The following is a 20200-nucleotide window of genomic DNA, read 5'->3' as shown; positions in this document are numbered from 1 at the left end:
TACTACACACGACTTGCAAGTTCCAGTTTTTTGTTTGAAATTCCTCTGTTGTGAATTTGTTTTTTTTTGTGTCTTTGCATGCATGACTCAACAAACTACAAGGCCATGGGCCTTCCAAGTTTTTATGTGAAGGCCCAAACTTGTTTGTAAAAGTTTGCTTCAACTTGTGGTGCGACCCGTTTGGGCTCAGACGTTCCATCTTACTTTCACTTACATGTTTTTGAAGTGCTTTTATTGAGCAGAGTGCCAGGGCAACCAGAGTTTTCTTTGACTGTATAATTGATAGAATTGCTCATTGCTGCCAATCCAACCACCTGTTGATACACCCTTCTGGTCAGCTGGCTGAAAGGAGGCTCCAACACCTTCACCCTGCTTGCAAGAAAAACAATTATAGACGTTTGATAGGTGCAAGCTCATGCAAGTCATAATTTTGTGGAAGTGCAAACCCACACTGTTTTCATGTAATGTACTTTTGAAACTACACTTGGAGCGTCAACAGTACAGAGCCGTGCTCTACCCAAGCAGACTGACATATCAGCTAATATCAACTTGCTGTACCTTCAGTGTTACTCTAAGAACAGAATAGCAAAAACCTCAACTTTTCTGTGCAATACGCATGTTTTACTTGAAAACTACTATGAAATTGAACAGGTTTTATTCCATGTTTTTGTGTAAGAAAAAACATAAAAGCATAAAAAAATAAGAATCAAATGTTATGGATTTGGTGGAATCACAGTAATTGATAATGCTTACATTGGTAGTAAGCAACAATGTGTTAGCTAATCTTGTCACTGAACGGAACAACCAATCCAAATTTAGACTTTTTGGAAAAAAGAGGAGGATTGTTCAAAGAAGAAACAGCTGAAATCGTTTTGCTTTTGTATTGTGTTGCTTGAAATGGATATTTACTCTGTAGTTTAGAGTGGGAGTTGGCAGTTGAATTCTCAGTCACCATTAATGTAGGACATTGTGGATTGATGTGTGAGAGTAAATGCAAATCTGTAGTAAAAAAAAAAAAAAAAAAAGGGGAATGAGTTTGAAGTGCACTGCTTTCATGATTTGAGTATTCAATGTTCAGCTGTACTATGTGAACGGAGATGAGTTTGCTTAGATGCGCCAACTTCTTATCCTTTTCCTTTTATCTGTACACATGCATAACATTACACACTTTGCATGCAGGATGTAGAGTTAAACTCACACAATGGGTAATACATGCCATCACATCATTTTGCGTGCAGTTTCTGTGCATCTGCTTCTTAGGTTTTGGAGATTGAGTTCTCAGCACAATAGGAGGCAGGCAGGCCCGGCATCAGCAGGGGGAATATGACGGCGTGATTAATACGTGTCGAAGATTGTGTTCATTGAACTGTTTGAAAAAAATTGCCTGTGCAACAGTTGAAGAGGCATCAGTGTTGGACTTCATCTTGACACCTTTAGTCCAGAGGTACAGCATGTAATTAAAGTGTCATTTGTCTTCTGTCTGTCGTCAATCAGTCTTTGGATGGCTGTTTTCTTATGAAAAAGAGGGAAAATTCTGATTTTTCTGCTTTGAGAGGACATTGTAAACATGTAACCAAATTTGCATGTAGTCCAGCGTTGAAGGGCTGCTCTCCTGTATGTTTTAGATGTTTCCCTGGTTTCTCATGTTTAATTTAAACTTTTCAATTCTTGGCCTCTGCAGAGCTTGATCACAGGCTGAAGAGGTAACTTATTTATTTGATGCAGGTACTTATATACAACGTAGAGTAAATAGTTCCTCGAGAACTGGAGATGAACTCTTCTGATTGAGTCAAATAGCCTCCCTCCACCTTTTTGCAACATAGTGAGGAATTTTGCAAATGTGCTCACTTATTTCCACAGAAACACCAAGATCTGCTGGGAAATTAAAGATGTTTAGTTAAAGTGAGCCATGCTCATGAAACATGCCCAAATGAACCTTAATAGCTATGTTTTTGGGGGATAAAAGGAGGACACAAGCCTCAAACCGGTGTCTCATGTGGGTAAACAAAGCCTGGTTGCCATGCTGATCGGGCGTCAGTGTATAAATAGCTTGGATGTTGTTCTGAATACTCCTCAGAGAGGGCAAGAGAGCAACAGAAAAATGGAGTACCAGTGACAGAGATAGTGTAGGACACGGCAAACAGATTTTTACAAAGGTCAGGAGCTTCTAAAAAGATTGAAAGAACAAAGCGTGGGATAAGTTTTAGAAATGAATATGCAGATTTGTTTCCATTATTATACTTATTTAATGGTCATGACAAACTTTTTCACCTTAGCTCATTTAGCTTTGTGATATTATGCAATTATAAAGTTTGAGGTTGTTTTGAGGAGAATTTTGTGCGCATTTGTTTGAAGGTTAAACTGATAATTGGATGCAAATAAAGGTATAAAAGGTACAAAACTCTGCAGCACAGTGAAACACTCTGTCTTGCTAAAACATTTAAACATCCTAAACTAAACATTTTTTTCTTTTTTGTTACATTTGAAACAGATTCTCGATCTGTCACATACAATCCCTGTGTGTTACACTGAAGTAACAACACAAAATGTGAAAACATTTTAATCATAAGGATACTTTCTTGTAACACATTAGTAGATTTTGCAAACATTTGGTAAACTGGGACAATAAAGTTGAAAGATGCGCTGATGTTTGTTTTTTTTTTTTTCTGCAGGGAATGTTGGCTGTGGCTGCGGACAGATGAAACTGAAAGGACATCGAGACACCTGAGACGCTTCTCCTCCACTCCTGGAAAGACTCGGTCCTCGCGTCAGTCAACGTAAAGCTCTGGACGGTTGTCGGCTCCCAGCTGAGCAGGACGCTCCACCTTCTCCGCCCACGTAGCTCTGACTCCTCTGCTCAGGTAAGAGTCAAGTGAGGCGCTTCTTGCAAATAGATTTGTCAAATTATTAGCTGCTGTGTTTTTCTGTTGCGTGTTTTGTGAGTAACAGTTTTGTCATTTGTTGCTTGAGAGTGATCTCTGACATATGGCCCTCTTTAGGAAGACGTGCTGATGTTGGGAAGTTAGCCGGGTAATAAACCTGTCAGTTATGCAGAAGCTGTCAAGGGATTGATCTTAAGTGGGCAGGGGAGTGCAATACTTTTCTGCCAGGCCATTTTGTAGCTATGGTAACCAGAAGCCTTTGGCTTTGAATTTTCTTTTGATTGATTCGAATAAGAAGGAGTAAAAGCAGTAGTTTCAGTTTGTGGCCGACTAAGTGCCTTTAAGTGTTTTTTTGTAGTCATTGAAAGGCGACTATGGATTGTTTTAAATGAGTGTTATCCCTATTGGCAGGAAAATGAAGTTTATATTCCCTATGTTCATTATTATGAGAACTATATTTCTTGGCTTAATTTCTGTGCAGAATAGTTTTTAAGACTGAGAAACAGATGAGCTTGCCTTTTACCCTAATGTGGTTAAAAAGTGAAAGGTGAAACACTGTCTACATAAAGAAGTTGATCGGTGCTTAAATGTGGATGAAACACTGTTTATAAGTTGAAATGTTTAGGCTAAATTTAGACGGGACACATGGCTACAAAGGCAAATGTGCAACATTTTCTGTCTTGCCTTAATTTGGACAATCGCTGTCTGACTGGAAATATCTATAAAAAGATGTTTGAATGCTTATCTTTAACCAAATTCTCTGTTTGCTACTGTTTAATGGTTTATGTAACTCCCTTCTGTTTTCCTAATGTTTGTGTCATCTTTGCTGTACCTATTGCAAACTCTCTTCTCAGTTCTTTGCCCTTTTTTCACCTGTTGGATATTGAGGCACACACTCTTTTATGCTAACAGATTCAATAAAAGGGGTTACTTAGTGTGGAAAGTCAGTAAAGCAATCTCTACTTTTTCTATCCTCTCATTGCCTTGCTGTTTTTATGGAGGAGATGAATAAGTTCAATGGTTAAGGTCCTAGAATTTATCCCCATTTCAGTCCCTTACAGTGGAGTAATTTAATTAATTAACTAATTAAATTAATTCTCTCAAAACTGGCACACACAATGCACAAGTACATGCAAGTGTTTGTCCTCGTCACATCCATGTTAAAACATGAAAAGAAAACATGGTTATGCTTACCTTTTTGATAGTTGGAGTAAAAACTCTGTATGACTTATAAATTATAATGTTAATAAAGATTGATATGTGGGTGCAACTGCCTAAATCCGTGCGCACACACACAGCGGTCACACACTGCGGTCTTCACAGGGAAATGTCTGTCTCTTCTACATTGATGCACCTAATATTTTTCACATGTCAGGACATATCCGTGTCCATTGTGTCCAAGAAGAACTCTGCTCAGTCTAAGTTTGACTTCCAAAAAAGCAGGGTTAAAAGTATATGCTAAAAGGGAGCCCCACTTCTGAGAGCATTCATGCAAAACACTGTTCGTGACAGTAACATATGTGTACGCGTTATTTATTTCAACCTATTGATATAAGTCGAATATATATATTCATATGTTCAACTTTAACAACCAAATATTCAATTTTATGCCTTTTTTTGTTTATAAGGATGCTCCCCAACAGCATCACTAATTTTAGCTGCAAGCCACTTTGGCGTGCCGGGGGACTTGCTTCATAATTCTACAAATATGTTTTGAAGTACAGACTAATTAATTTATTAAAATATTTGCAGAAATGCAAAAAAGGAGATGAGAAGTAATAGGACAAATCTGCATACAGAGAGCATAAGCGGAAATGTTAGATGCCGATAAGACGAAGGTGAAGATAAAGCAAAAATTTTGTAAGGTGAGCCTCAGCGATACTTACCCCTCACACTCTTTCTTCAGCAGTTATCTCTGTTGGGTGCAAATTAGACATTTTTCTCCCTGATGATTTATTCTTTTTGCTGGCTTTTTATTCAGTTGACGGTCGCTTTTCTCTAAGCCGAAAACCCATCAGAAATGAGCTGATGCAGGGATGACAGTCAGAAGCTCAGACAGTGACACTTGGGCGGGACATCAGAGTCGACATCAAGCCGAAAACATCGAGCCAGAACTGTAATCTGAAGCTTAAATCTATTGAAAGGAATTGCTATTTTATTTGTTGATCAGTATGATTTGCCTGCTAAGAAATTATACAGCATGAAAGGAGTATTTTTTTTGTGCTTTTAAAATGCAGGTACCGTCCAGTTTGATAGCAAATCTGAACACCGCCTGTGTAGACACAGATGGAGCAGTGGAGCTGCTGCCACTTCAGACATGCTGCTCACACTATGCTCAAAAACACGCACCTTGCAGTGAGCAATCTGCTGCAAAGTAACAGAAAAATCCAACCAGAACTACTCAAAAATATCTTTGCAAATGTAGGAGATGAGGTTTCTCGAGTTGTGCTTTTGTACCCTAGAGCAGTTTTATGTTCTGATGTCTGTTGTGTTTTTCAGAAGGAAAACGCCCCAATCCACCAACACTGGTCACATTTATTGGCATACAACTTTTAGGAAATAATTTTCGACTTAACCTGCACTTGACAAGCTTCAGGATAATTTCAACACACATCTTTGAGAGCAACCTAAACCGACAAAGAAGGGAATATATTTTTGGGGAAAAAAAGGAATGCTAGTCCCTTGTTAGTGCCTAAGAAACTGCTACGATCCAACAAGGACTCATTAAAATGTGCTTGCCTAACATTTTACAAGACTTAATATTTCCCCTTTAATTTAGTACCTGTTCGTTTTATATACACTAATGGGCGGACTAAGAAGGCAGTGTTTATTACAATCTCTTTTAAAGATTTATTTATGCAAAAAATATTATCATGAACAAATGGCGTTACTATGATTCAAACAAAATTTAAGTTTTTTTTTTCTTCAAAACACAATACATTCTTTCTTTCTTTATTTCCGTGGTTTCCCCTCCCCCTTTTCATTAATGTAATTTATCGCACCATGTATTTTCTACTTTGATATTAAATAAATAATAAAAAAAAAGTTTTTTTTGAGGGTGTATTGAACAAATGCCTAATTTTATTCCAGTTGTGCCAAGAAAAATAAAGATCAAGCATGAAATTAAAGCAACTGTTAATTCACAAACACTGAAAAATAAACAGCATTTGTTTATTTCTATACAAATTATAGACCTTGACAACAGGTTAAATCATTTATATATATTTAAAAAAAAATAAAAATGTGTGTCACCTCTTCTTGTTGTTAATTCCAGGTTGTGTCTGTCTCCCCAGTCTACTTAGATGTGACTGCACAGCTCAGATCAAACATAAAGATATGCACACTGTTTACTGAAAGCATCCCAGTGACACTTTTAACCTTCACTGGCTGTAAATTTAAATTCAGATGTTAAAATTACTTCCTGACAGCTTGTTTGCAAAAAAAAAAAAAAAAAAAAAAAAACCCCTGCATGGCTTTGATTTATTTATCAGTGATTAGGATGCAAGAGATAATTTTTATGCCAAGAGGAAGACTAAACCTTGCAGGGAAATCCTGACAGTGCTTTACAAATTCAATTAATTTTCAGGGATATATTTTTTTTTCTTTCATTTGTTACTGAAATATCCTCTCATCCGTTTCAATGTAGCCTGCAGTGGTGGCTCACTGTGATGCCAAAGATGTCAAATTACTAATTAACTGAGGGCTGCTTTCTGCTAAAAAAGCATCTCTGACGCCTTCACGTATTCACCAATCCTGGGTTGTTTAGTTCATAGATAAATGTTCATTATTCCAGTTTTTCTTGACATCACGAGTACTTGAGTCATTGATTAAAACGAAACCAGTTAAATTTGTGATTTAGCAAGTTTATGGCTGGGAGTATTTTAAAAAGCATTGGTTATACAACATATATCACCAAATAATTAACTTAAAGTCTTGTACTTAATACATTCTATTACTTCTTCAGAAGGTCTAGTTACATTTGGGGCACATTGCTGCTTCGAGGGGTTAAAACAATTGGGGTAAATAGTCTCAGTGTGGGAGAGCGTGGAGTTTCCCTTCTCTGTTTTCTTGTAATAGCTTTGCTTGGCTTTATTTGATCTGGGCCTCTGCTCTCTCGTAGTAGGATTGAACTTTGTTTGGAGGGCAAGAAGGGAAACACACACATTCATTTACACATGATGCCGAGACAAATGAAAGTGGAATTACAGACAGAGAGAAAGAGAGAGGAAAAAGAAGAGGGCATCTAATATCACGAGCTTGGTTGAAAGGTGGTAAAAATAAAAGCAGCGTCTATTGACCTTCTTCTTTTGAACTAGTGTGTTACCGTACTCCTCTATCTTGCAAGTGTACATTTGCTTTTAGCTAAAATATCACTGTCGTTCATAGTGATATTAGTTTAGATACTTGCAACCGGCCAAAGATAAAGTCTCCCATTTCCAAAATGTTACCACTAGTTATGCACAATGCTCTATCAAAGGGTGCAACAGTACCTGCAAGGAGCGGAAAAAAAGCACAGACACAGAGTACTTTTATTCAAGAAACCCCTTCAGATTCACTTCAGTTTCCAAGAGATCAAGAAACATTAATACTTTGGCTGAACCCAAGGATGAGTATATTAGAATTGGAAGTTCCATTTTCCAATATCCATGTTTTATAAAGCTTTGACCTGAACCTTTTGCCGACTCAGAGAATTGACAATTTTAAACTGTCTTCAGCATCTTATAAAACAATAATTATCACAGCTAGCATGATTAGCATTATCAAAACACCCATTATCATGTGTGGTTTCGGGAGAATGTAGAACTGAACTCACAGATTTTCAAAAGGCTGCCAACATTTTTAAATCCAAGACTTCCAATGAGCGACAGAGGTTAAAGGAATGTTGATAGGATCATGCAAACATCGTCTGTCTGGAAAGATCTGATCTGACTGTCCCATTGTTTTTGCTGAATACTTTGATTGTTTGATCATTTTTATAAGGTCATTTAGTTCAGAGTTGAGTGCAACAAACTTAAAAATTACTCTATTCTCATGTCGGAGTTCTTAAATGGAGCTACTTGCCTAATGTTTGAGGAAATACTTGCTAAAGTTAATACTTTCTATTAAGGCGAATAAACGTTCCTTAGTTATTTTTTTGGCAATAATTTTGTGATTGATGAGAAGACAGAATTGAACGCTTCATTTTCCTCATTAATTGTCACACCGCAGCTCTTTGCAGTGCTGCTGTCTGGCACAAACACACTTGCGCTGACTCTGCACACTGTAGAGTTTGTTAATTACCTTATCTGGTGTCTAAGAGTTCAGTCGCTCTTCTGGTTGTGAAGAGAAAAAAGAGTGCACAGAGATAAATGAAGGGCAGAGGAGAAGAGTGAATGAAACAGTTACTCATTGTCCGTGTCACGTGTCCTTAAAAGTAGCCGGAAACGGTGAGGATTTTGAAATATGAATTGTTTTCAGTGATATTCTGGAACTAAGAAGCGCAACTGAGGTTATAAAGTCAGGGAAAAGGTAATATCTCCCTGGTTGTTTAAATTCTGTTCAAATTAATAAAGCACACACTCATTTCGGCACTCATTGTTTGCACTTGTGTTTGCATGCTGAGCTTATCTCATTGAGAGACACATGCATAAGTGTTTATATTTGTTCAAATAACATGGTAAAGGTTAGTGCAGAGTCATGCGGTAGCAGTGGGATATTGACTGGGATTCTGCCATCGGTGTGGAAAAACCTGTGGCTGTAGTGAACCAGACGTTTGCTAACAGATTCTGAGTGTGTGAGCGAATGAAAGGTGGAAGCAGATCCAGTGTGTGGTGTTTGCGTTGTCCCACTGCAAGGATAGCAAATTATCTTCATTGCCTTGCATGATTATTCTGATTTTTTCTTAACAGACTCAAACTTCATTAATAAATAAATTCATAAATGCTTATGTAGATTCTGACACAAACCAGCATTTTGGAATAATTTTCTCTTAGAGATTATGTTGAGATATTGATTATTTTGTCGGCCTTGCCCTGACTACACTATACCCATAACGAAAAATGTTAGTTTCAATTTTGTGCAGCGGAATCCTGGGAAGCCTAGCATACACCGTGCAATTTCCAAAATCATACAGGACCTGATTTTGTCACGCTGTGCAAGCTCAACGTCGTGAAATCTTAATAACAAACCGCGTTATGCTGCACAGTGCAAGAAGCAACACGGCAGAACATGTTGCTAAAGAACAAGAGATATCTGTCCAACAATAAGTGGACGAGAAGTCATGAGTGTGATTATTAGAGTCTGAAAAGAAAGGGAGAAGGAGACAGCTGTGGAAGCTCTCGTGATAAGAGAACAAAAATGATGGGACAAAATATCTGACACATCTTAATATTTCCCATAGGTTGTCCTTGGTTTTTCAGTGCATCTGTCAAACTGACCAGCAATTCAAACTCGAGACCATAGATTTTTCTCACAATCGTTTTACAACAAAAGATTTTGGCTAAGGCGGCCGATAATCGCACGGTGCGAACTTTGCTTTAGAGGCTGCAGACGACTTTAGACTGAGACTCGTACTAATTGGAAAATCAGTGGGAAGACTTGAAAATTGATGTTAACAGATGTTCTCTGTCCAGAGAGCTTCAGATTTATTCTAACATTTGTATTTAGGAATGGATAAACTGCTTAGGGAAATTATTAATAAAATGTCTATTATTAGCGCAAGCCTTCTCGTCTTCCTTTGGCTTCCTATCATTACGTACAACCTAACTTCTGCTGCATTCCTCTTTGTTTTCTCTTGTTTCTCTCCTGCTTTATAACATTAAGCAGTGAGTAATGATGGCTGACATCATCTCTGGCTATGCTAGTCCTGACTAATTGGCCAGAGCAGTCTGACTGCATTAGATGTTATTCCTTTAGGGTATTCCCTGTCCTCCGCCTCCACTTTTGAAAGATAACCCTCATTGTTTGCATAGACTACAGCAACATATTGCTTCTCTTATAGTGGGTTTATTGTATTCGCTGCGTGACAAAAACAAACTGCGTTTTGTCGAAAGCTGTTTGTGAAATTAGCACCCCTGATTCATATGCTGCGTGTTTCTAAATGTGAGATAAATAATGTTAAAAGCTGTGATTGCTGTCGAGCTTGACTGGTCTCGTTAATTGGTACCATCTGAAACGCACGTCTTGGGATATCTAGAGAATATTACAAATGCACTACAGGGACGCTAATGTACCTCTGAAATGTCTTTGGTTATTGTGCGGATGCTCTACCAGAGAACAATAATGCTTGAAAAATTAAGTTGCGCTTTGGATTTAGAAACGGCCTCCGCTCATTTTCTCCTCTCGCTCCCTCTTCCATCCGTCTGTCTTCTCTCCTTAACTTTAAGTGCCACCTTTTCAGGCAGGGTATTAGGATTACAATAATGGATGCCTCCCCTCTCACTCCAACTCCTACTTGCTCTCTCCTTCGCGTCTCTCTTCTGCACATTCTGTTCTGTACATCATCTTGGCCACGAGGGCTGTCTTCTCTCTCTCTCTCTCTCTCTGCGGCTTAATACAATCACATCAGTATACAGTAAGTGCACCGTGAGAGCTAGATGCAATTGAGAAGAGTGATGATAGAAAAAGGAGGGTACAGGTGGGTGCAGACTGGCATGAGTGATCACTTCATAGGAAGGTAATCACCTGAAGGCAGGACTGAGAAATTATCCATGTTAGATAGTTTCCATAAAACACAAAATGTCTTTTACACGATCATGGAGTTACTAATTTCTTGCTGCCCTTAAATTGGATTTCTCTGAACATTTTTGGTCTCAGAGCACCCTTTAGATGACACGAAGCAATTGGAAACAAAAAAGAAAAAAAAAGAGCAGATAGCGGCTTGATTAAATAAAGCATCAGTATTTTGTCTTTATGGTGAGGGGGGTTCGGAAGTAATCAGGAGTTTATTGTGACAAACACTTTTCACCACTTGAGCTCCATTCAGCAGCTCCAGCTTTTAGTGAGATGAATGACCGTGGCCTTTTGTGTTGCCTGGGAAGTCCTTATGCCGAGACCTACAGAGAGTTTATTGCTTTTTACAACTAGTTCGTATGATGAAGTGTCATCTCTCTGAACACCCACTCTCTCCTACCTTTCCTGTTCTCATCATGCGTCAGTCTTCATGTGGCTTGCTCTTCCTCTGAGCTGTTACCTTTATTTAGCTTTTTCCCTCTTTGGGAACCCTATCTTCACTTCCTCCCTTTCATTTTGATGTATTATCCACATGCCTATGCTTCTGATGTTTCACTTTGTCCTAATGTTTTCTTTATCTTGTTTCTTCCCTCTTCTAATAGTTGGGAGCACCGCTATGTGCATTTCTCCTCAGAACTGCATTTCCTGGAGTCTCTTTTTGTTAACCTGGCCTGTTGATTTTACTTTGTGGTGCAAATCTGTGCCAGTTTTATCATTTACATCCGGTGATGCTTTGAGGCTCCTTCTCTCTGACTGTACAGGCCTTGGAAACGTTATACAACAAGGAGGTGCCCAATAGCCACTTATCTCCACTATCTGACTGTTATGTTCAGCAGTGAAACTATAACCCAAGTTTCTTTCATTTTAGTTACATTTTCTAACTTACTGCAAGTCACTCCAAGCTCTATAGAAAGCAGAAACTGCCACAAATCTTGAAACAGAGATGATGAAAGAGAGAGCATCAGTACTGTGACAAACTTAAAGACTTCTTGTCACCAAATTTTAGCAACAGAAAGAATGAAAATCCTGAAATGTGAAACAGAAATAAATTGCAGTTAGACTACCTATCGCTTTCAGAATTTATAAATGTAAACTCTGATACAAAACTGACCTTTTGAGTTTTACCCTTTAAAAAAGAAAAAAAAAAGTTTTTTCTTTATGGAAGATCACATAGCATCTAAATTTTCACTGTCTTGAAATCTGTAATTCCACATAGTTGTAAACAGAAAATAGACTTATTAGCAGAAAGTCATTACTAATATGAATATGTGAAATGGATCTGTCCATTCTTATTGGTAATACAGAAGAGCACTTTTACTACAAACACAGCTCATCGATGCTGATCAACGTCAAGAAAAAAAGCTTCTCCACTGGAAAAACCTTTCGTCCCAGGAATAAATTGGAGCCTTACATGCAGTTTATATCTTAGCTACTATAGAGCAGAGCATGAGCAACAGCTGGTGGTGACGAGTGTTTGTTAGCATAAAGTCTATGATGAAGGAAAATAAAATTTATTTCTTTTTATCTCCTTATCTCATCTTTATATCCTTTATCTCATCTGTGGATTTTCATATTTTGGAATAAATCAATTAATTCTCCATCCAAATACTCCTTTTGGATGATTATCCATATTGACTCATTTTTTATTTTGTTTTTGTCTGAACCAAAAGCAGGAGAGAAAATTGAACTGCAGCTGCCACATGAATATTTTAACTTCCATTCTCTCCATGGCGTATGCCTCATTAACCTCACAATAGTTAGGTGGAGAAAAGTGGCACGCACCTAAGCATGGATCCTTGATTTTAAGTAGTCAGGTAATGAAGAGGTTTGGATAAATGGTAGGGTTGAGATCTGTGGACATCAGAGTAACAGGTGTTAAAAGCTGCCAGAATTTTAGTGTTTTGAATTATCATTACTCTTTACAAGAACACTCACCACAAAGTGTTTTAAAATCCCTCAGCAGGGTTGCCGGTTTGTTAAGTCTCCAGGCTGCTGCTTTTAGACAACATATCCAACTTCCTGTTTCACACTGAGAAATATCAGCTTTTTGAATATGAATTCCAGCTGCATACTTTTCTGTCACTGCATTTTTTGTGTGTGTTATGCTTTGATCTCCTTTTCAAATGTAACATTATGACTCTTGCAATTTTTTGCTTCTTATCGTGCTGCTTTGTGCTTGTTTTGCTCACTTGCATTTTAAGTAGTTTTAGGTTACTGAGATGGAAATCTATGAAAATATAGTTTGGTTTTTTGGAACATAAAAGTTTTTTGTAAAACTTTAAACAATGTTTTAGATCCCTGTGAAGTTGCTAAGATCTTTAAGGCTCTTTGTTTTGACTTTTTTCCCCAACTACACTCCTCACTTAATTCATGATGTTAATATTTTCACAAAGTTTGGTGATTGGAATGATAGATTTGAACTCTGAAAAAGACTGTGATGTTTGGTCAGTGTAAAAGACTTGTTTGCAAACCAAATGACTAACTACCCCAGTTTTATAATTTTATTTAAGCAGCAAATATAAGCGAAAGTGGAGATTAAACTGGGAGATAACTGAAATAAAATGCTGAATGTATTAAACTGGTAAGAAGTCATTTCACAATAAATAACTCCTTCGTTGGAGGCTCAGGGACTACCTCTCGTTTGACTTTGTCTACAGAAAACCAACGTAAACACTATTAGATTTTTGTTTTAGGTTCATTTTATTTAAGATAACACTTCAGATCTGAAAATACTACCATCTATGAACTTCTGCAATCAGTAAACATAATTTTGAACCAAAAAACTTAAAGGTGGGCGTTGTTCTGTTTCTCCAACTGATGTATATATTTTTTATATGTAAAAATAAATTTGTTTTGTCTTTAAGAAGTTGCACATGTGATGTTCTTCATATTTATAATGCCAAACATTTTATTATTACGAGATCTGCTTTATGTTATATAACAATCTCTTGTTAACAACACAAAGGGAAGCAAGAACGTCTGGTAAATATGGGTTTTCCTTGGGGATTGATGTTGCCTGAGTAAACAAATCATTACTCTTGTACTGTGTGCTAATATTTACACTCAAAAAATGTGGAGATTGGAAGGGAACTTAGATGTATCCTCATTTACTCAATACTTTTGAAGAGACTGAGGGCGATTGTCTCCTATACTGTGAGTATTGAATCAGATATGAAGACATTGCTTCATGATGCAGGTTTTGAAAATAGCTGCCGTACTTCTATAGTTGAGCTGCCAAATGCAAACAAATCAAGGTGTTACTGAACTTTGTCAGCATAACACTGAAATTTATAGTAAATAAAGACAAGAAGTTACATGTCCTTCTCTTTGCGTAACAGCTTTTTTTCTCTCTCTTTCTGTTTTTGTCTTTTAGAAAGCCTTCTTAAAACAACTCTGCAACACAGTTCTTCAAATAAAAACTACTCTATTCCCACACTTCCACCCGGTGTATGAATTGGCTTGACATTTCCCTTGATGCTGATCAAAACTTTTACATTCTTGTTTTTTCTTTTTCCAACATGTTTTCTGAGAGTAAAGCAGAGACAGCCTTGTAAAAGTCCACTGAATGTTATGCCTTTTCCCATTGAGCTTTTCCCATCTATTAGCTTTTTAATTTGTCAGGAAATCTGCTCACGTAGCCTGGCTGCAGTCAGGGGCGTAACACACATGCAAAGACATTAATTGTAAGACATAATAATTTTAATAGCAATCTCTTTGTCGCAACTGGAAATTTGTCTTTCTTGAAATTGTTGAAAAAGTGTGATAGCCATCTCTTGGCCTGCTAACTGGCAGTGCGCAGCAGCAACTCAACTCAGCTAGCAAAAATATAGTATGACTAAAAATTGCAGTTTTAAAACGGTTGCTATTAAAAAAAAAATGTTTTGTCTTGGATTAAAATAATATTGGTGCATAAAGTTCTGTGATTTTATTGATTCACTGTAGCTGAACGGACACATCTTAATTCATATTTTTATCAAAATATTAATGTTTGGACATTAAAATGTTGCTAATTTGTATTAAGAAGCTGTTATGTGAATTTAGATTAAGCCTTCTGTTCCCCCACTCTTGGAAGTAGTTGCACTAATACTGCTAATAAGCAGTAAATGTACTTCAGCATAGGGTTTAAACATGTTAAAGTTTAGTATGTGGAATCAGTTTGGCTGGTTTTCTGTTTTAGTGTTGCTTCACATCAGTATTTCCTTTTTTACGGCTACTTTCTACTTCTTGGAGTTCTGCATTATAACAGAGTTTTGCTTTCCTGCTGTATTAGTTTATGCTACCCATGTCTTCTGTTGATCAACTTGCAATAAAATTCTTCTTTAATTTTACCATCTGGCTTTCCTTGATTCTGAGCCATCTGTTGCAGTACAGGTAGCAATGTACTTTTCACGATGACTGCGTAGTTTAAACTGGGCCTCCTATGGATCACATCCGTTTAATTTAAAGCCAACCTTACCTCCATCTGAAGGGAGAAATGACATTTCAGTTGTAGTTCACTGTTAGAAAAAATGATTTGACTGCATGAGAACTGAAGGTAAATGATACATTTTCAAACGAAATTTCTGTCATGGACAACAGAATAGAGACATTTTATCACAGAATTGGTGTAATACAGCTGTTCTCTGCAGTAGGGCAATACAACTATACTATATGCTGATGCTACTTAATGCAGCAGCGTGATGGGAAGCCTGCTGTACAGTGCAGTGAGCCTAATGACTTCAGAAGAGTGTGTTTTAATCTACACTGAGGTTTGAGTGAATTGCTTCAGCTTCAACATTAAGGACCGAAATTATTTACCTGGATATGCTGACGCTGCAATCATTTGTTTCTTGTCTGCTCAGATTAAATATTTCTAGGTTAGGAGGAGGGACTCTAGTGTGCATGTGTGGATCCGTCGATCTGTGAGTGTGAATGTCTTTGACAGTCAGGATTACATAACCGACATGCCTGTTGCTGCAGGTCACTACACACACACATGCACACGCACACACACACACGCACACACACACACACACACACAGACGTTTGCGTGGCTATCTTTGTGAAGACTTTCCATTGACTTCCATTCATTTCTACAGCCTTATCCTTTTCCTAACCCTTACCATTACATACCTAACCCTAAACCTAACCAAAACTCAATTTACACCTTAGTCTTAAATCTAACCCTTGACCCAAAAAGAGCATTTCCCCTTGTGGGGACCAGGATTTGGTCCCCACAAGGAGCAGTGGCCTCCACAATGTAGTATGTGTCAGGAAATATTTTCCCCATATGACATTACAAACAAACTCTCTCATTCAGCCACTGTCTCATGTCTCACAAATATACTTAACCCACAGGGTGATTAAATATTTTTTCTTCACAAGCATGATGATTTTTTTTTTCCTTTAAAATGTTTCATTTTTTGGCCTTTTAACCTCAGTACTGGCTGAGGCTTCTTGGTAGCAGAATTTTGACTGTAGTATCTTTGTTGCATTTTTAAGAGATGACTTAATTCCTGGAAAGTGTTTAGCTTGGGACAGAGCACACAGATGGTCATATGATACGAGAGTGAATAAATAAACTTGCAGATGAGGCTCTGAACTTCTACAGGATGTTGGTCTTTTGCCCTTTGAGACTCTGATGTATTTGTATGGCATTCATTCATCATCCTTACAACCTACATTTTTCTCAGTTCTTAAAAAAAATTGTTCAGAAATCGCATTCATTTAGTTGATTAATTTAATATGATGCTTTAAACTAAAAAATTTGCAACCCTACCCAAATTTCTGAAGAATACATTTTATTTTATTTTTCTAAGAAAAACCAAGGATCTAGCTTTTGTAACAAAGGATTGAGGTGCATATTCAGACATTACAGCCTTCACAAGGTTATCAGCCAAAAAACACAAAGTAATTGGCAAGTACGTGGACATGCACTCTCACAAACATGTGTATTTTACTTTTGTTTCTAATTGAAATACTGACTACTCTACTACTACTGCTACTCTACTACTGCACGAGAGTACAGTGCAGCAAAACGTCAACATTTCTCATGCAGGGTTTCCCCTGGAAAATGTGCTAACACCGGTGGCAGTCATCCAGCAGCCTTCCATCTTTATGAGTCAAAAAGATGTTTAAAATTGACAGGAAATTTTAAAATATCACTAGGTCATTTGTGTTGTTGAAAGAAATTATTAAAAATACCTAAACACCAACAATAAAGTCCTAAAAAAACAACATGCTCTCGTGTTGGAAAGATTGCTTTCTGACAAAAAAAATAAGCAAATACAGATCAAACTACAATTGTCTTGGGAAACCTAGTGTACTGGCATGTGTATTAATTCGCTTAATCGTTTCTGATCTTAGCTATATTTAATTTTTAAATGGAGGAAAAACAACATTCAAAGTATTTTTGTGGGAAAGAGACAGATTTTTGCTTGCGTGTTTGTAATAGATTTTATGGAAAGAATTTGGGACTAGTAAGATGAATGGGAGGAAGTATTTTTGAAATACGAGTTTGTACCACAGAAACTTTGGACCTGTAAACTAACATGGACAGACATGGTGACTGATTAAACATTAATTCCACTGTAGCCCGTTTTCGTTCCTTCTCCCTTAAGTCTCCGTCTTCTTTGACTCTACTAGCAGCAGGGGATCTGCATAGTTTCATTGTATTTGTCAGGCGTTTGTTTTGCACACAGTGTTTTTGCCCCTGTGAATGCAAATATACATACTGTATACACAATAAAACTGGGGAAGTTCTGTGTGGATTATGCCAGGGTCCACTTTGGGCACTGATTCTATTCTAAATGAAGCAAGAGTTTGTGAATTATTGAAATGCCTGTCCTCTTTTCCATGCTCCATCTTTTTCCTCTTTCCCTCTTTAGATCTCTATTTTTTTTCCCCTGCGTTCCTCTTTCTCAGACACGCTCATATCATCGCTTATCGTTTCTTTCAGACTGACTTGTGGACCAGCGGTCTCTTATGTGTGGATGTGTGATATTTGGAGTGGAGTGTTGGTTAATCTCATGTTGTCTTTTGGGACAGATTTTGGCCCATATTGCAGCCTGCTATTACTGTGTCTGAAATCTCTTGTGCATTGAGACAGTCATTATTTACTGACGCTCGTCATCGCTGCTCCCTCTCCTGGCTTTTTATTTATGCAGCTCCACCCTGCCTTGCAAAGGCAGAGATCCAAATGCGTCAAGTTTCGTTACTTTAAATCTTGTTTTACTTCTATCTGCACACACATGGGCTAGTAATGATTATAAAATTAAAATGGTCAATTCCATCTGTAACACATCACAGGCCAGATAAACCAGAGTTGATGCTACACCACCTACCACCCACAGGAACAGGGAAAATACTTTTATTCCACCTTCAACCCTACCATTTATCATCCGGAGCTTATCGCTGACAATGACTCTGCCCTTTGTCTTCTCGCTGGCTGTCACACACTTCCACATAAATGTTCCTAATTGAGAACGATTGTGAAAGGGTGGGCCTATATGTTTGTATAGATTTGGTGTCATGCATCAGTGCTTGGTGCCAACTTATTCCTGATTGTGGCTGATGGAGTGCTGGCAGTGGGATCGGTCTTTGGTTCTTTTACTGTGCGACGGGAGGTGATGAATTGTGTACTCATAACAAGCTCATCTTCACAGGGAATTGATTTTATGTCAAGTGTTTTATGTCTATGTATGCAACTGTATTCTCCTGTTAAACCTTTATAATAGATATGAAATGAATGATATGTATAATTTACTCTGCTTGGATTTATTTAGTGCTGTTGATAGAGTAGGGTTTAAGGAAGTTCCTTCTTTTCGAAAAACTATAAAATCTTTTTAAGGGATCCCATGTGGGATCTTGTAATACTATCGCCAGAAGCTTAGTGTGTGACACATATGAGCTACATGGAGGTCTGAGAACGGAGAGAACCTAACCTCTTAAGATGTCCATAAGAAAGATGGTTTAAATTCCTGTTTTTCTTAATGCTCAGGTTTAATCCTGGTGTTATGTACTGCTGTAGGTCTGACGTGAGGTATTTGTATCCACTGTAGTCTTTATTGTTCTGCATCTGAAACACTGCCTCCTCTGTCCTCTATTCACATCAGTATTGATATGAACATTTACTGGTCCGGTTATTTATGAGTCTCCACCCTGGTAATTTTCCATTGGCTAATTCATTCTCCAACTAAAATCTAATCCACAGCAGCCCCATATTTGTTATTATGACAATAAGACTGAGTTATAAACTGTTCTTCCTCTTGAACACATTTTTTTGTTTGTTTTATGTTCAAATCTGTATGGTCTTTAACCTAACTGTACTATAACCTTTCTTTCTTTTTTTCAAGCTCTTTATCTTATTTACCATATACTAAAATTGAAGACAAAAGCTCTTTCCCATAACCTTTTTCTGGTATGTTTGTGTATGTGTGTGATTCTGCAGAGAGACAGATTCAAAGGCATCCAAACTTTGTCAAACTTACATGAGCTCTGACACACACGATCCCCATGGGTTTATGCAGAAACTATTTCCTGTTTGGGGCTGGAGAGCAAAGGGAAGTAGTGTGGATGAAACAGTGCGTCATGACACCAGTGGGCATCCTGTGTGCTCCGCCACGACCTGGGTGGTACCAACATATTTCTTGTCTAGGATTCTTAATGGATCCAATTGTTGAACCACTGAAAGAATAAGTTGAGCTTAAAACATGTTGACAATGTACAATTTGCTTTTGTTCACAAAATCACATAAAAAATATCCTCCATCTCGTACATCAGTCACAATTATCACCTCCGTGTTAATATTGGACAATGAGTGTTTTTAAAGAATAAAACAAGACATGATTTATGTTTATCTTCTTCACCTTTTGTACTGAAAGGAGCAGGTAGATATGTCTCTGGTAGGGTCAGTTCAACCTTATTTAGGATGTGAAAAAACCTGCTGATTAAAGTGACTTGATCACTACCCCACCTGTCATGGTATGTAGAGTATAGTTTGTAAATAAGCCGCCTTACAAAGGAAGAGAAAACAAAGAAAGAGCCATTGGAAAGTCAAACTAAAGGAAATGATTTTCCACATAAAGATGTTGAGGGAAGAGCTTCACTGGTGTTCTCTCAGGTTGTGAAGACAAACTAAAAACAGAGACAATGTAACACCTTCCTGTCTGGGTGGATCTTACACATTCAACTTAGGAGAAAAACACAGGATAACATGTATTCTTTTTCTGAATTTTATGACACGTTGTCTTCATATTTTTGCACGATAATACTCGAATGGTGTGTATGTTGTAGAAGCTGTTAACGTTTTTACAAGTGGGAAAATAATTATTGTTCGTAACATTTTCCTCAGTGAATATATTTCTGCTGAGGTTCTTGGAAGAAAAAAAAAAAATCACACCAATATCTTTAACAACCCGAATGCAAACAAAGATGTTCAAAGAAATGAATCTATAATTGGTGTGTAATGAAGTGGATTGATTCAGGGAAGCAGAAAAGCAATAAAATATGTATTGTATGGAAAAACAAGCTACAAGCATTTCTTCAGGTGTGATTTTCTCTATTGTTTCATGCAGACTGTCCTTAAATCTTGGAGGATCTGTTCACCTCTTCTGTGCATGAAGATATTC

General features: G+C 37.5%; 1 protein-coding gene across 3 annotated transcripts in view; it reads left to right on the top strand.

Annotated features, from left to right (window-relative positions):
• The first annotated feature begins 2678 nt into the window (after positions 1-2678).
• atxn1a (ataxin 1a) overlaps positions 2679-20200 on the top strand; it is a 68097-nt gene continuing 50575 nt past the window's right edge. For all 3 annotated transcript variants that reach the window (XM_015048910.1, XM_015048604.1, XM_015048761.1), the window contains exon 1: positions 2679-2861. The gene's annotated coding sequence lies outside the window, so the exon portion shown is untranslated. The remainder of the gene's footprint in view (positions 2862-20200) is intronic.

The sequence above is a fragment of the Poecilia latipinna genome, unplaced genomic scaffold, assembly GCF_001443285.1.
Source record: "Poecilia latipinna isolate Pla-1442-1.1 unplaced genomic scaffold, P_latipinna-1.0 Scaffold3, whole genome shotgun sequence".
Lineage (NCBI taxonomy): Eukaryota > Metazoa > Chordata > Actinopteri > Cyprinodontiformes > Poeciliidae > Poecilia > Poecilia latipinna.
Note: the sequence above shows the minus strand (reverse complement) of the source record. Positions and strands in the feature narration are given on the sequence as shown.